Source organism: Herpailurus yagouaroundi, unplaced genomic scaffold (genome assembly GCF_014898765.1).
Source record: "Herpailurus yagouaroundi ecotype Mexico unplaced genomic scaffold, PumYag 188, whole genome shotgun sequence".
NCBI classification, from domain to species: Eukaryota; Metazoa; Chordata; class Mammalia; order Carnivora; family Felidae; genus Herpailurus; species Herpailurus yagouaroundi.
The window spans coordinates 24785768-24801944 of record NW_024412419.1 but is presented as its reverse complement, the minus strand read 5'-3'; the positions used below and the strand labels follow the sequence as shown (position 1 = coordinate 24801944).

Here is a 16177-nt window from a genome sequence, read left to right as displayed (position 1 = left end):
CATATATATACAACCTAAGTTATAAACAGTGTACTTCCTATGAAAACACAGCTTCAAGCCCCTCCCCACAAGCTGTTCCTTTCAGCCAGAGAAATTCAGGAGCTTCTCCCCACCCCAACTCCACCCAGTAAGATAAATCACAAATTGATTTATGCTGCCCAGTACCACCTTCATGCTGCTCCTCTCCAGGTAGTGTCCTGATGGAGGTCGATGCTTCTATGGACACGTGCTAAGCAGAGACGCTCCAGTATGGGGTTACTGCTAACAGCTGGGTGGGGGGGCAGGAGGGGCGTTCATGCCTTTTGCATAAGGTGGAGAAATTTCTGGAAGGCTGGGTGTGACATGTTGTCATCTCCGCAGCCAAAGGAGAAGCCAATGCTTGGAGAGCTGGTTTCCAGGTTGAAACTTGACAAGGCCTGAGGTAAGCCCTGGGAGAGCAGAACCAATGCCCTCTGCCATTTCTCCCCGGAAGCAATCCCTGGCAAGACCTGGGATGAAAGACTGACTCACCACTTTTACATACCAACAGTGCCACGTTACATGTTTGTGATTATTGCTTGTGAGGTTTTCTTTACTCAGAAAGCTACCCCCGACCCCTGCAACACACACACACACACACACACACACACACACACACACCCTTAAAGTGTCAAAATGGCCTCATTTTGAAGAGGTTGGGAAGTAAGGCCTCTGCCAGCAGATGTCTGGCCTCCTGCAAATTTCCTACATTGGAGAACCTTCAGGTAACTAACTACCTGATGCCTGCTCTTGAGGAAACTTTGTATTATGCCATTTTAACTAACTTTACCTCTTGTCAGTAAGTTGGAATGGAAAGCAAGCCTTGGGTTAGAACCCCAAATCTACACTTTCTGTTTCCCCACTGGAGCCACAGTGGTGCATTCATTCACATGAAAATATGGGAGGCAGGGGCTAAACTTCGGCATAACAACTATGGCATTTCTCGATCGTAATACTTTTTGTAACGCCTTGCAGTTTTTCAAAGCATTTTCATGATCTCGGCTTTCGGAAGAATGTAAGAAGATTACCACAGTACTACATACAGTCCCTAGCTTACAGTGTGCAAACGGAGACTGGAATAAATTACGGCACTTGCCAAAGATCACACAGCTACTCTGCTACTTTGCTCTGGATCAGCTCTGTAAAGACACAGCGTATTTGAACATGCTTCCCAATATCCTGTGAGATAGGATATCTTCCTTCTGTCCCTACTGCCTTCGACTAAATAAACAGAAACACCAGTGAATGAAGTTAACATAGAGCCCCAGAACCTTAGAGCTAAGAGACCTTCCAAATCACCGAGTCCAGTCTCCTCATTTTACAAGTGAGAAGACACCTAAGAGATTAAATGGCATGTCCAAGGTCACCAGGCTATTGAATGGTGTAGATGGAATCTGAACGCAGGCCTGCAGACCACTGGGCCAATGTTTTTTCCACTACCACTCTATGTCTTGCGCTGCCTCTGCCGAGAAGTCAGCAGCAGAAGTGAAACACAGGACCTGGAGTCTCCAAACCACATCAGCCCACAACTGACATTCACTGAGCTTCTATTATGTGCAGCCTGGCGAACTAAACATCCTTCTGCACTCCCTCCGTCTTCCACCTTTGTCCCCGGGAACTCACGGGTCCCAGTGCAATTCTGCTTCAATAGAAATCCAAGTGTGATCAGCCCTGCCTTGCTTTCCAACATCACATACATCCAGTTTCCCAGCTCTTTCTCTTTCATGCCTAAAATAAAAATTCCTTTATATATTGTTAGAGTTCCCTCTGGCACCACTGTGCCAGGTATGCAGGCCACGTAGCTAATTAGTCATTAAGTTAAAAAGTCTCCATCTAAATTAATTTAGCAATCTGGTTCCATGCTTTATCCTCCCCCTGCCTTGCAAAAAGACAGTATTGTATGTAATCTGCCTAGCAGTGGTGCCTCTGGTTAGCCGTAAGGGACTTCATGAAGCAGCTAAGTACACTCAGATGCACATTTGTGCCTCGCAATGACTTTAAGACATAGGCACTGTTCCATTTGTCAGATGAAGGAAGAGAGGCTCTGAGAGATTAAGCGGGCCATGGCCACACAGCTCGCAAATGGCTGAACCAGAATTTGACTCTGGGTCTTGTTGGTTCTAAAGCCTATGTTTTCCCCACAATCCCACATTCATCCTGGCCCTTGTGGCTTCATTGATTTGTTTTAACAGAGAAACTACAAACTGAATATTACAATGTTAGTTCCAATGGCAAAGACCAGGACTACTGGAGTCCATCCAGTGAGGTAGGGCTGGTGGAATAAAAACATTTCCCACCCACCCTGGGAATCTGGGAGCTTCTTAAAGATATGTCAAAGGCGTGGGGTTAAAAAAAAAAAAAAGTGAGTAGGAGAAGGGGAGTTTCTAGCCAATTTTTTCAGTGAAACTCGTTTGAGTACATAAGAAATCTGAAAGGCAAGAATGTGTGTGGGTTGATGTAAGGATGAAACGAGATAGAGTTATGAAAACACTTGGTAAGCTGGAAAGCACTGAGCAGATACAGGGCTTGTTTTTAAGGTGCTTGGGGGGAAATATGGGGTTCAGCAGAGTTGATTGCATCTGCTTTGGTTTTTCACTCAGTTCAACCACGGACTGCCCCATTTTCCCCTGGAGTCCCTTGACTGAAGCTTCCAGCTCCGGGTGGGACAGACAATGGAGGCAAGCAGTGAAGCTCTGGCCGGTGGGTGCTGTGGTGGCCCCAGTGTCCCCACGTCACCCCTCACCCCTCCAAGAGTTCCTCCAGTCTTCGGTGCTCCGCAGCACATGTCCAGCTGTGTTCTGGACGCATTACGAGTGAGCAAGGCCTGTGTGTGGGCATGCTTCCCACCTCAGCCGTCAGGGAATCAGTCCATGCACAAACAACCCAAGCCCACCAGACCAAATCCTCTAGCCTTTGACTCACTTTGCTGTCCGTTCTCAGGCACATTGCATGACTGCTCTCTTAGGAGTCCCAGACTCCTAAAGCAATAAAGCAGGCAACAGGAATCTTTTTAGCTCTCAGGACACTAATAAGGCAAAGAGAAATTGCTCTATAAATGCTCAGGGGAAAGGACTTTGCATGCTATCATCAGGGCTCTGAGGCCCGACATAAAGCATGTGGGTACTCTTGCACTGTGCTATCTTGGGGGGGGGGGCTCCTTCTTTCCACCCAGAATCCCTTCACCCCACCTCCCATCCCCCAAAAGAAGGCTGGGATCTGCCAGCCCACAAGCTTTTGCCTTCCCACATATCAAAGAGATTCGGCCCTGGCATTTTCTTTATTTCTATCAAGGGGCCTTTGAACCAAGGGGATTTTTAGAGAAAGAAAACTCTATGGAATCTTTAGGGTCCAGGCTCTTGAAAGAAAACACTAAAACTGGAGCCAGTTCAAGGCACTCGTGTCCAATTAAGGAAATGCTCACATTCCGATCCTAGCTCTGGCTCTAGCGTGCTTTCTCTCTTTCCACATCTACACAGGAATGCACTTTAACAGCCAGAAAAGAGGTACCTCTCACCAGGACATATATCATATAGCACAGGGATCCTTGGGGTGGGCTCCAGCAGGCTGCTACCTTCCCTGAATTAGACAAAGAGCACAGACCATGGAACCATCCAAACTCCCTTCACACCCCCCTGTCTGCCCCTCCCCCAACTCCCCCTATGTCACCCACAACTCTGGACCAGAGAAACTCTGGCATACCTGTGGGTTAGGAAAACACAATAGTTTCTCGTGAAGGACAGGACTTTCGGTTTTCTTTTCAAGTAGACAGGTTGTCACCCTGCTTCCTCCAGGGGCAGCGGCGTCCCTCCTGGCTTCACACCCGTGGCCCCTCCGTGGAGGAGCAGTGAATTATGCACCAGCGAAGAGCTCCTTCAGACCTCCTGTGCCAACTGTAACCCGAGCTCACACCAGCTCGCTGGAGCCCTAGGTGTGTTTCACACCCACAGAGTGCCCAGCCTCGGGATCAGATAGCTGGGTCCATGTTACACTTTCCTGCCCTTTTTCAGCAGCAATTCAACCAGGCCTTAGGCACCTACCGTGTGCCAGCTGCTGGTGGCTCCACGGAATCACTTAGGGGAACTTGGGCTCTCCTAAATCCATCACCCCTCAAAGCCACCCAAATAAACACGCTCTACGTGATAACTGGGTATCTGCCAGGCTGACACAGCTTTAAGACAGATTCCTTAAATTACTTTAGTTATACCTTACACAATCATAAGGCGGAGGAAAAACGGCACACATGCATGCAAGTTTTGCATATGAGTTTGCATATAAGCCCCCTCGCCTCTGCCTCTCCTACCAGATTTGTTCCCCTTGAGCTCCTTATATAATATAAAGAAATCGAGGGCTGCCTCTGGTGCTTGGCATGGGGTCCATCACTGGGGAGACTAGGAGGACCAGATGTCAGCCCCCTCTGAGGCCATAAGATAACCACTGCAAGTAGAGACAAGTGACCATGGTGGGGGCTGTGATTCCTCTCCTCTTGGGAAGAGGGGTGCTGACCACCAGAATATGAGCTCTATAAGGGTAAGGACTGAGTCTGTTTCATTAACTGCTCGACGTCATCACCTAGAAGAGTGCCTTGCATGTAGCAGGTACTCAAGACATGTTTGTTGAATGAATGAATGAATGAATGAATGGTATCAGGAAAAGCTAAAGAGAAAGGATGCCACTGAGCCAGCCTCAAAGGATGGGTAGAAGCCAGAGAAGGGCAATCCTATCTACAAGAACAGCAAAAATAAAGGCCCGGGGGTGAAAAAGTGCCAGGGGTGTGCTGGGAGCTAGGAGTGAGCAGAAGAATCTTTATCTTGGGAGGGAGCACTGGAGCCCCCCATCACTCCAAATGTGCACGCTGAATGGAAAACCTATTGGCTAGTAAAGGTCCTTGCACTCTGCAGAATGGACTGTGCACAGAATTTCTAGCAGGAAAATGTCCCTCACCTCTACACTGAGTTAACATCGGCATTTCTTTTCCAGTTAGGTGGTGGCCCAGGCAGAAGTGTTAAGTAGGTCAAATTGAGTTTATGTGAACCGTGTCTTCTGAGACTTCCCCTTTCCACTCCCTCTCATTTCACACCTCTCTCTGACCCGCCCTGGGTGCCCACTGATCTCCAGACACCCGTGCTCCCTTCATAACGGCCTCGCAAGCTCCAAAAACGTGCTTTCCTTTCCTACTCGAGTATCCGTCTTTCCAATCCCTGATCCAGGCAGCTGCGAGGTAAGCACACTTGACCTGACACATAAATTCACACTATGGTGAGAGAGAGACACCTACAATGCTTCCAGGGCCTCCGTGGAACAATGGCATTTCCGGCAGGGTAAATGGGTGAGAGGAGGGAGTTCCGTGGTCACAGAGACTGGTGATGATTGATGGCAGAAGTCTGCGGGGAAACCATGCCAGGGTAAGACAGAGCAAGAAGCGAACAACTCAAAGGTGGGGGTGGGTGCAGCCAGGGGGCTTTCCTTCTGGAGGGATCTGACTGGAATCCTTGCCCCCAGCTGTCATCTGGCAACAGCACTCCAGTGGATTAAACCCAGTGATCAATGCGAGGGGGGAAATGGTCTCCCTCTCCCTTTTTGCCAAGAAGGTACAGAGCTTCGGACTGACGGGGACTCCTCTGAGTGGGCCCCAGGCACCCAGTGCACCTGCCCAGGCCCCAACCAGGCCAGGCAGCCCAGGTGTGCACCAGCGGAGCAGTCCTGCAGCAGCCTGAGCAAAGCCGACGACAAGCCTTGACAGTGAGAAAGGCCATATGCCTTTTCACATGCTTAATGAGGCCCTCGGGGCAGCAGAGGCTCCCACACAGGGCTTCTTAGCCTCGTGAGCATGTGGACTGGTACAGTATGGGTTCAGGCAGGAGCCGCGTCAGCTACTGGGGACGGTGGGGCAGCTGGGCACCCTCCACCCCCACTTCTGAAGCCTGCACCGCTGCAGCAACCCAGCCTTGCACTCCCCACCTGCCCTACCTCATTCCTTTTCCTCCTGGCCTTCTCTTGGGAAACAAATGAGAAAGATGCAAGGAGATTCTCCCAAGACTGTTTTCTAGCTAGATGCGTGCTTAAATGCTCTGGATGTTACTATTGAAAACAGCTAAAGAGGGCATTATGTGTGCTTGAGTCTCTCTGGAGTTTGGGGGGGGGGGGCATTCCTCACTCGCAGCCACCTGCTCTTTTGAATTGCAGAGCGCTTGGAGAGGCACCAGTGAGAGCCTTGACTCACCTTGCTTCCAGTTTCCCCCTAGAGGGTCCCCTACACAGGGGTCATTCTCGTTTCATTGCTTTCATCTGCAGGACCCCAACCTTCCGCAATGCTTAATAATTCTTCAATTTAAAAAGAAGAAACTATACGGATGTAAATTAAAAACATAAAATGTTTAAAAATTAAAAAAAATAGATACCAACGTCCCTGGCAGAGGGGGAGAATGTTCTCCCTCTATACCTCAGAGTATGTTTTCAAATTTACAAAAAGCTCATCTTAATGATAGAAATAGGTCCTACAACATCAGAGTTAATGTGGTATAATGTGTATGTATTTTGTTTTATTTAAGTGTTCTCTATAGCAAGCAGATTAATAGTGACTTGCATTTTATTTCGCACATATTTCTTATTCATGGCTTTGATTTCCAGTTGTATATTGGGTAACATTTCCAAACAACGTTTTCTAACAACAATAAAATGTTTTTCACTAATAAAAAACAAAAATAACAAGAAGAAACTACAAAGACTCATCATCACTACAAATTATGATGTTGTCTGGCATTCTCAACAAGAGAATGAACAGGCCTCATCACTTGGCCTCAGTCTACTCTCCGTAAAATGGGCCTGACGTTTCCTGCCCTCGGCTCACTGCGCAGCAAGGACGTACTAGGGGCGAGTTCTCGGCTTCCTCAGCAGAAAGGTGCGATATTAAATCATCCTCCATTGGATCTGCTCGAAGAGGAAGAGTATAGAGAAGGGAAAGTGAAACTCACATTAATTACTTCATTGTATTGCTTGTGAACAGGAAAACAAGGGCAGCAGCCCTCTCTGGGTTTCTGGGACAGTGAGGCCAAGCCAGTTCTCTTAGAAGAGCAGGACGCTAAGTCTAATGGTTGATATCCCATCTCTCCCTCTTTCCAGCACTTTCTTGGAACATTTGCCCTGGCTCTCGTACTTGCCGTCACCCTGGCTACAAGCATCCTGGCTCGTGAGCCACTGTGGCAGTCCAGGGAGGTTATACTAGCCCTCACCAGCAGGTATACGGTCTCCCACACGCACAGCCTGCCGGTCTACACACGACGATGTGGCCATTTTAAAGCCATTTGTATTACAGAGTATTTCTCAACACCCTGGTATCCAGTGCCAATGAATCACCCGGCTCTCCTTTTGTCGTCGGGGCTCCACACGTCCACGCAAGCACTGGCACTTACGTGCCAGCAACACCTCAGAAGCTGACAAGTGCCGTCTTCTGGGTCCGAGGTAGGGAAATCACACTGACCTGAATCCAGATAGAAACAGAGACGTCTCATCCACCTCACATTGTTTTACCACCTTTGTTTGTGTGTGGGTATTTGCGACAAACAGCAACAAACACTTCCCAGTGACTTCGGGGGAAACAGGTGTGAGGGACTGGTGTGATTTCAACACACCCAACACTCTCTTCCTCCTACAGAGCCACGCTGGGGAGCAGGGGAGGCCTCTCAGTGATAGGAGCCCACAAGGGGCGGGGTGCTAGCCATCGGACAGAAAGGAGGGGTGAGCTCGAGAGGGGGTTCTGTAGGAGGCTACTGCAATGGCCCCAGGGGGAGCTGGCGCTCGCAGGAGGGGCAGGTGATGGCAGAGGCAATGCAAAGGTGGAGGTTTCAGTACTTGTTTGGATGCGGGAGCAGAAGAGAAAGAGAATTGGAGAAGAGGGGTTTCTTGAGCCTGAGCCATTGCAAAGCTGGCAGCACCTGGTGAAAAAGCAGAAGTGCAGAAGGGGCTGGTCTGGGGAGAAGGGGGTCCGGCCTTTCAGGTGGGTGGGGTTCCCAGGAGATGACCACCCCTGAGCTGTAGCAATGGCTACATGCTAACACACATTCCACACCAGTTCTCTCTTTCACTCTTGGGTCCATGGAAACCCAAGCTTCTGTTCTGAAGGCCTGGTGCCTGGCCAGTCTGGGCGCTGTGGGTGCTTGGATGCTGTTGTGGATGGGTTCTTCAGAGGCAGATGTGGAGACAGGGTTTGGGACCAACACCCAGGAGAGGCAGGGGAAGAAGCAGGCTTCCAGAAGGAAGTCTAACGGAAATGCAGACTCCACAAATCTCGGCCAATCCTATTGGGAGCTTCGGAGCAAATCTTACCTGTCAGAATGCCCAGCATTGAGACAAAATTCCAGTGCCTTCTTTCCTCTGCCTTGTTGGGTCCACAGTGTGGGCTGTCCCGGGGAAGGGCATGACCTTGAGAGAGATGGCTGTCTTTGGCTGGTGCCAACCTTAAATAGCTGACAGCTGGAGGCCGTCTGCTGACCCCACTCACCACAGCTGGGCCCTGGGCCCTCCTCTGGCTGGGGATCCAGGTGGCACATTTCTATTTCTACCACAGATCCCAAAGCTTGCAACTCCACTTATGGCCTCACTTCAGTTTGCCACGCATGCATCGCAGAGGCCTGCGGGCTCAGGGAGTCCTCAGGGAGGGCACAGACGAAATGCTAGTTCATCTCCATTTGCGGGTGACAGAACTAAGGCCCAGAGAGAGGAGTTGCCTTGCCTCAGCTGTGACAGTCAGTGAGTGGTGAGCTCAGGACCAGCACTTGGTCTGGGCCTCTGGCTCCTTAGCCTGTGCTCGTTCTCAGAAAGGAGACTGCTCTGTGCCCAGCAGATCATGGTGGGGACACCACTGCTCCCAGCCTGGGGATGGGGCTGTGGTGCCCCTCAACTTGCCCACCACCATCTGCAGGTTTGCTGGGACATCGAGGGGCTCACTCCCCAAAGCATGGAGTGAAGGCGACACCAGACCTGGTGAAAAGACTGACTTTAGATTTCCAGAGGGGAAGGGCCCAGGGGGCCTCAGAAGTCAGCTCTTCAGGTTCTTATTGTGGAAGTAAGCCAGCTCAGCAGGGGCAATTCTGGATTCTTCCATAATTGCTCTTTGTGGACCACGCACTGTCGTGTCCATGAGCCTGCACTGGGGTGTTCTAGGAAACATCCCCACAAAGCAACACAGAGCTGGCGTCGAGGCCACACTTCATGACGTTCCACTGTGTCTTCCGATTCTCCCCCGGGGACCCTCAGCGCCAGGAATGGATGCACCTCTCTGAAGGTCCTGCTGCTTTTTTGCACGTCGTCGGTGCCGTGGGTGCTTTTCTTTGCACTTTCACTCTATAGGTTAGGGAGTTGGAGCCTGATGTGAGGAAGCCTTAGTCCAAGGACACAGGACCTCACGGTATTTGAGGAGGTATTAACCACATCAGGCTTTTTCCCTTTTACCTCTATTTCCCCCCAGAATCTCTCTTATTTTGTTTTCAACTTTGTTCTATTTTACGTGGTGTCTGTAAACTCCCTCAAATGCTCTCTAGAATGATGTAATACGTAAACAACAATAGTATATCTGACTTCTTTGGAGGCCTCCAATGCGTTTTCTGAGTGTTTTCTTCGGTGTAACAACTCCCCAGGATGGAGTGGTGATCAGTCTCTGGGAGGGCCTGAACTTGGCCTTCCCTACCCTACAGTGCAAATCATGGTCACATCTCCAAACTGCCGTGGGTGAGGTTCAAATGCTAGTGGCGTCCTGGGGAAGCCTGACCTGTTGAGTGGCCACCAAAAATCAGGTCTTCCGACTGTCTGCAGGGGAGTCTTTCATTGTCCCCGCTTTGCTATGCATAGTGCCTGGCCAGGACCGGCCAGGAGGGCTGCCTTGCTCCTTAAGATCTGGACAGGATGCAAGTTCATACCTGGAGGCTGTCTGGCTTTTGTAAGCGCACATCACAGTGCTTCGAGATATTTAATGTCTCCAGGCCAGTTAGTCAGTCCAATTATAATTGCCATCACTTTGGTGTTCCCACAGGCTGGGGCAGTTTTGTTTTTTTTTTCCTCTCGCAATCCTGACTGGTCCTAAGAGGCAAAGAGGCATTCTTTCCAAGCTGACACATCAAAGCATCTGCTCCAGGTATTAAGAGTCTCAAACGGCATGTCGTAGGGGTGAACACATGAGCACCAGAGGGATTTAAAACAAGGCTTGTCCACCCTTCTGACTTGCTGTCTCTACGGAGGCCAGGACTTGCTAGGCCAGATATTAATTCTAGGGTTCCTGCACTCCTGTGCTTGGCTCTCACAATTCTGTACAAAAGGAATTACTCATTCTCGGGTATCAAGAGGGCAAATCACCACGGGCAGAATCACCCAGCCTGACTACAGGGTGTTTATTATCCTTTGTCTTCGGGTTATTTCAGATCACTGGGAAGGGAGGGAAGTTAATGAAATCTCTTGGAAATGACATGTATATAGCACGAATTAACCTCTCTTAGCCTCTATTTCCTCACCTGTCAAGGAGGGGTGGGGATAATAACACCTCCCTCACGGAGCTGGCACGAAGAGGACAAGAGCTAGAGGCCAGAAACCACCTGGTCCAGCACCTGTCACAGAGTCAAGATGGAGCTCCTTAAATAGTAACTATTTCGACTGTGTAAAATGCACACAGTCATCTGCACCCTAAGACTTTGTTAGCTCTCAGTGTGGTCTGTAGACTGGCCCGGCAGCTTGTTAGAAATGTGATTCCTCAGCCCTGCCCCAACCTGCTGAATCAGAAGCTGCAACTTAACGAGATCCCCAGGTGACCATATGCACATTACAGTTTGAGAATCATCGCGTTAAGGAACGTCAATTTTACAGTTGAATCCGGTGGATTGGATGGCATTTCTCTTGGCAACCAACAAAGTCAGTAATGAGCCCGTCAATCAAATGCAGGCAATATTTACCTAACACAGTCCGCTCCTGGGGCCAGTCTGACTCTGCGGTGGCTCTGGCCAGCCTGCTCTTCACCATGCTCACCTGCCTTCTGCGGTCACCTGCGAGGTGGCCAAGGCTCCGGGGAGAGGAGAGCTCCTCATATACTGGGCAAGCACAGATAAGGTTTCTCACAGCCCCACCTGAGTGCCTGTGCCAAGGTAAACTTGCTCTCCAGAATTGCTCCCTGACTGGAAAATGTGTCAGTCTATTTATTTCTCACTCCCACTGGAAAAAAGGTTGGGGAGGGGGGGTGCAGGGAGTGGTTGGCCATGATATCATTCTTTCCACGGAACTTCTCAAAGGCATTGCATTTCACGGTGACTTTCAGGCCACTTGTGTTTTGCTGCATAGTATGGAACAGAACTGGCCGGGAGCCTGAGTTTCTCTTCCTTCTCCACGGCACTGTGCCCCCTCCTCCCTACCTCTTTCCGGGGTTTTCACTCCCTGTGGGTTTTGCAGGCAGCTCTCGAAAGGAACCTGAAAGCCAAGACGTGGGTGAGAAAATTTTCCTAGCATATCTTGCCGAGGTGACCTGTATCTGAGGACACAGTGGCTGGTTGGTGGGGATGCAGGACAGGTGTTGGCTCCAAGGGGCAGGAAAGGGGACTGCCTGGGGGCAAGGCTACTCCCTTCAGACACATCAGAGAGTTGGGAATCAAGAGCAAAACAATTTTTCCAAAAGCCACACAAAGAGTCAGCACCAGTTGGGGGCCACTGCATTCATCACCATTCTTGTTTACACTTCTCTGGAGAAGAGCTAAGATTTTCCAACTGGGTTTCTGGTTCCTACTAGCTGCTGAGAGACGCTGCAGGCTAGCACACAGCACTGGAGGGAACCTGGACTCAGGCTGGGAGGGCGAGCGTATCACTCGTCCCCTTTATCAACATCTCCTGTAGGTTCACATTGCTTCCAGCCAGAGTCTGAGGCACTTATTAAGACAATAAGAGAGGGGCCTTGCACAGACCTGTAAAGATAGTGAGCTATGGCCTGAGAACTATGATTAATCCAGCCTAATTTAAGAACTATAAAATTTTTATTCATAATTTTTCAACATGTAGATAAAATCAGAGACCAATACAGTGAACCCCTGTGGATAAACTTCCCAGCTGTATCAGAACAGACATGGTTATGCTGTCCTAACAAACATCCCCAAATCTCAGTAGCTGAGAGCAATAAAGGTTCATTTCTTACTCATCCACCTGTCCTCCATGGGTTGTCTGAGGATATCATGTCCGCTCAAGGACTGGGGAAGAGAGAAGCTTTGACTCCGTGCTGCTATGTTGGCCAAAACTTTCATGCACTGGCCCCTGAGGCCAGAAACCTAAGTCACATCCACTCCAGCTGATTGGCCAAAGTAAGTCTCCAGGCCACGCCTAACCTCAGAGGGGATGGGACATGTAATCCTACCATTGCAAGGAAGGCAGAGAGCCGGAGATATTCGGTGGGCAGAGCTAATGATGGCCACATCAGCTTTAGCCAATATCAGCATATTGCCTTATTTGCTTCCTGTCTTTCTACTTCAAAGACAGCAAATATTAGAGATACAATGGAGTTCCCCTCTGGACTCGTCCCCAGCCCGTCTCCTCCCTCATTTCCCAGAGCTAAGCACTGTTTTATTTTTTAAGTTTACTTATTTATTTTGAGAGAGAGCGAGAGAGAGCTTGTGAGAGTGGGGGAGGGACAGAGAGGGAGAGAGACAATCCCGACAAGGGGCTCCATCTCAAGGCCATACAATCATGACCTGAGCTGAAATTGAGAGTAAGATGCTCAACTGACTGAGCCACCCAGGTGCCCCTAAGCACTGTTTTGAATTCAGTGTTAATCAATCTCATGTGTGTTTTTACGTTTTTTACTATTTTTATTGCATTTTTATGTATCCAAAAACATTATAAAGTATTATTATTCCCTGCCAGCTTTTAAACTATGTATGTGTATATATACAATATCATAATCTTCTGCAGTGTTCATTTCTCCCTTAAAAATGTGAGATTCGCATTCCAATTGTGAGATTTTTATCTATGCTGACACATGCTAGACTATATTGCATTGTATAACTGTAATATGATTTACTTATCCATTCTCTTATTGATCTCCATGCTATAGCAAGCATCTTAATACATGTCTCTTCGTGCTCACATACAGGACTAGATGCCCAGGAGAAGAATTTCTGGACATGACCACCTACAACTTTCCAAAGTACTTGTACCAACTTACAATCCCACTAGCAGGGAATGAGTTTCCGTGATTTAACAGCTCTGCCAACACTTGGCGTTGGCCGACATAAATTTTTGCTGATCTGGTAGGTGTAAATGGTATTTTATCAATGTTTTGATTTGTATTTCTTTGCTTTATAGTGGAAGCAAGAATCTTTTTGTATTTCTATTGACCTTCTGGGGTTCCTCTTCTACAAATCAATAGTTTATATTCTTTTCCCATTTCTCTCCAATGCTATATATCTTTTTCCAATTAATTTGAGAGGTTTCTTTATACATTACACTCACTGCAAGTACCTTCTCCCAAGCTATGGCTTGTTTTTCACTTTGTTATAGTGGCCTTTTCTTATGAAGAAGTTAACTTTAATGTAGTCAAAATTATCAAATTTTCACGTTTTCTATTTTTTTTAAAGAGAAATTGCTCCTTATTCTTAAGGTCATAAAGAATTTTTCTACATTTTCATCTTATGCTTTAAAATTTTTCCTTTTGTTTTTAGTTCTTTATATAGGGTTGATTTAAGGGAGAAATCTAATTTTGTATTTTCCATATGCACAAAAGTTGTTCCTAGGATTCATTTATTAAATAGACCACCCTTTCCACATGGATTTGTAACACCATCTGTAACTGGTATTGTTTCCAAACATGGGTGGGCCAGTGGCTAGGCTTTCTGTTCTGTTCCATTGGTTTATCCTTTTGCCCAAACTCTGTTGTCCTCATTACGAAATATTTTGATAATAAATCTTGATACCTGGTAGGGCAAGTTGTTCCACGCTCTACTTTTTCAGAATTGCTTCTCAGTTATTCTTGGACCTTTTGCTCTTCCAGATCCATTTTGAGAAATCAATTTCTTCCAAATCAGATTGTCTGGTTCCAAACAAAACAACACAAAACACCTGTTAGACTTCAAATAAAATTCTACTGGTGAATATGACACCTTTATGATTTTGAGTGTTCCTATTCATCTTCCTTTGTATGGTACCCACTTACGATTTCACAGCCCTTGATAAGACCCTCCTTTCCTCCTCCACTCCCCCCTCCAACCCTTCTGAGTTTGACTCAAACATCGCTTACTTCCTGTTTCTTACTACAGCTTCACTATCTTTATTTCTAGTACTCACCTCTTTCAAAGGTTTCCTAATTCTTTTTTCAGTGTGTAATAGGTAAACCCCAGACATGCATTATAATGATAAGGGGGTAAAGGAGAGGGTTCTCATAGTATCCTGGGAGGAGATATGACAGCATAATTACATATGAGGGGGTACACAATAATCTTTTCTGAGCTTTATGAGGTAGCATGGGTAGTAGTTAAGAGGCCAGACTGCTAAGTTTGAATCCGAGCTCTATCATTTACTGACTCTGATCTTGGGCAAATTACTTAGTATCTCTATGCCTTAGTTCTCCCTTCTGTAATGTAGGAGTAAAAATATTAATTATCTCATAATATTATTATGAGAAATAAACAAGTTAACATATTTAAAGTACTTGGGATAGTGCCTGGTATATTGTGTTTTATCTATTATTGTCATTACTAAGATAGGATTTCCAAAGCACATCGGGAATATGGCTAGTTTGAATTTTCAAATTAGACAATGTCAGAGTAACTCACTAATCTTAACACTGAACAAAGAAGTTGCTCTTAGTAAGCAGAAGGGCACCATCCACATAATTGAAGGTTTAATCATTAGTGATCCACAGTGGCTGCTAGTTTAGTGTTAACTATGTTGTAAATTTCACAGAATCAATGAGTTCAGAGTTGGGTGGTACCCAAGATAATCCAATCCAATGTCCCACCCATGCTTAAAGCCTCTTAAAATAAAGCTATACAAAAGGAAGACTGTTATGAAAGAAGATCAGAAAGGCACGAATATTGAAAGGACATCAAACTTATTTTAAAAATAAAAAGGAGATGGTAGGAAATCACATGACTCAATAAAATTTCGAAGGTTGCTGGGAGTGGCCATTAAGAGAAGCCAAAAGAGAGGGTGTTTCTAAGAGCTGGTAGCCTAGGTCCAGGAAAGAGAGTCTTATCCAGAAAAATATCTGTATGTTGGAAACCAAGGGAGTATTTGTCCAGATTCTACATTACTACGTATGTGGGCTATTTGAGGGGTTTGGAATACGTCCTTCTCCCTCATGACCACCAGGCTGCCAGGGGACCTGACATTTCCACCACTGGTGCCCTCTTTGATTAGGACTTTGGCTGTCTATATAAGTAACCCATGAGGAGTAAACTTAGATCATCTAGGAGACCCTTAGATTGAATTCCTCAGCACAGGCCTAGCTGTGAGCAGGGTCATAAGATGTAGATATAGTGAAGGAAGTTCTGCTGGGCAGAGGGGAAGGGATGTGGGGTCCTCTTACAAGCAATGGATGCCAGACTGGAAACTCAATGAGACCAGAGGAGGGGAGCAGGAGGGGTGGGTGATGGGGTGGAGAAATACAGCAGAACTTTGGGGCTAAGCATGTAGGAGGGGAGAGTGATGAGCCTGGAGTTTCTGCTCCATCTGGATGGAAGCTGGCTCTTACTCCCAGAAGTTTCTTCCCAATGATGTGGAAAGCCACAGACCTGTAGGGAGTCTTGACCCCCTCCAAGGAAGCAGGATTAAATCCAGGACTCCATATTACCATGGAGATTCTCCCTTCAGAACTCAGACCTGAGGGCTAGAAGCTCTTATGTGCATTGTGATATGTCCCTGATGATAGCAGCACCTGGTTACGTGCAGCTCTTCACACTTACAAAGCACTTAAACATCTCTTTTGCTGCTCTTTATACCCTTACAAGCTGGATGAGGCAGTGTCATTATCCTCACATTATAGAAAAGGAAACTAAGGGTCAAAAAGCAGGACAACTTGTCATAGGTCCCACAGCTGGACAGGAAAAAGTCAGATCAGCTTCACTTCAGGATCCCCACTACTGTCAGAGTACAGCTTGAGGCCAGAATTGGTTGAGATATGGCAGTCATTGTCTCAGAGCATGGC

The 16177-nt window shown here is 47.4% G+C and overlaps 1 long non-coding RNA gene across 2 annotated transcripts; it reads right to left on the bottom strand.

The window, feature by feature from the left end:
- Positions 1-6526: 6526 nt before the first annotated feature.
- Positions 6527-14428, bottom strand: LOC121044304 (uncharacterized). Of its 2 annotated transcripts, XR_005797244.1 has the most exons (3): positions 14317-14428; positions 13947-14062; positions 6527-6945 (listed from the first exon to the last, which is right to left on the bottom strand). It is a non-coding gene; the product is annotated as an uncharacterized LOC121044304 (long non-coding RNA). The 2 variants fall into 2 exon arrangements; XR_005797243.1 differs by lacking the exon at positions 6527-6945 and having other exon boundaries at positions 13757-14062.
- Positions 14429-16177: the final 1749 nt, after the last annotated feature.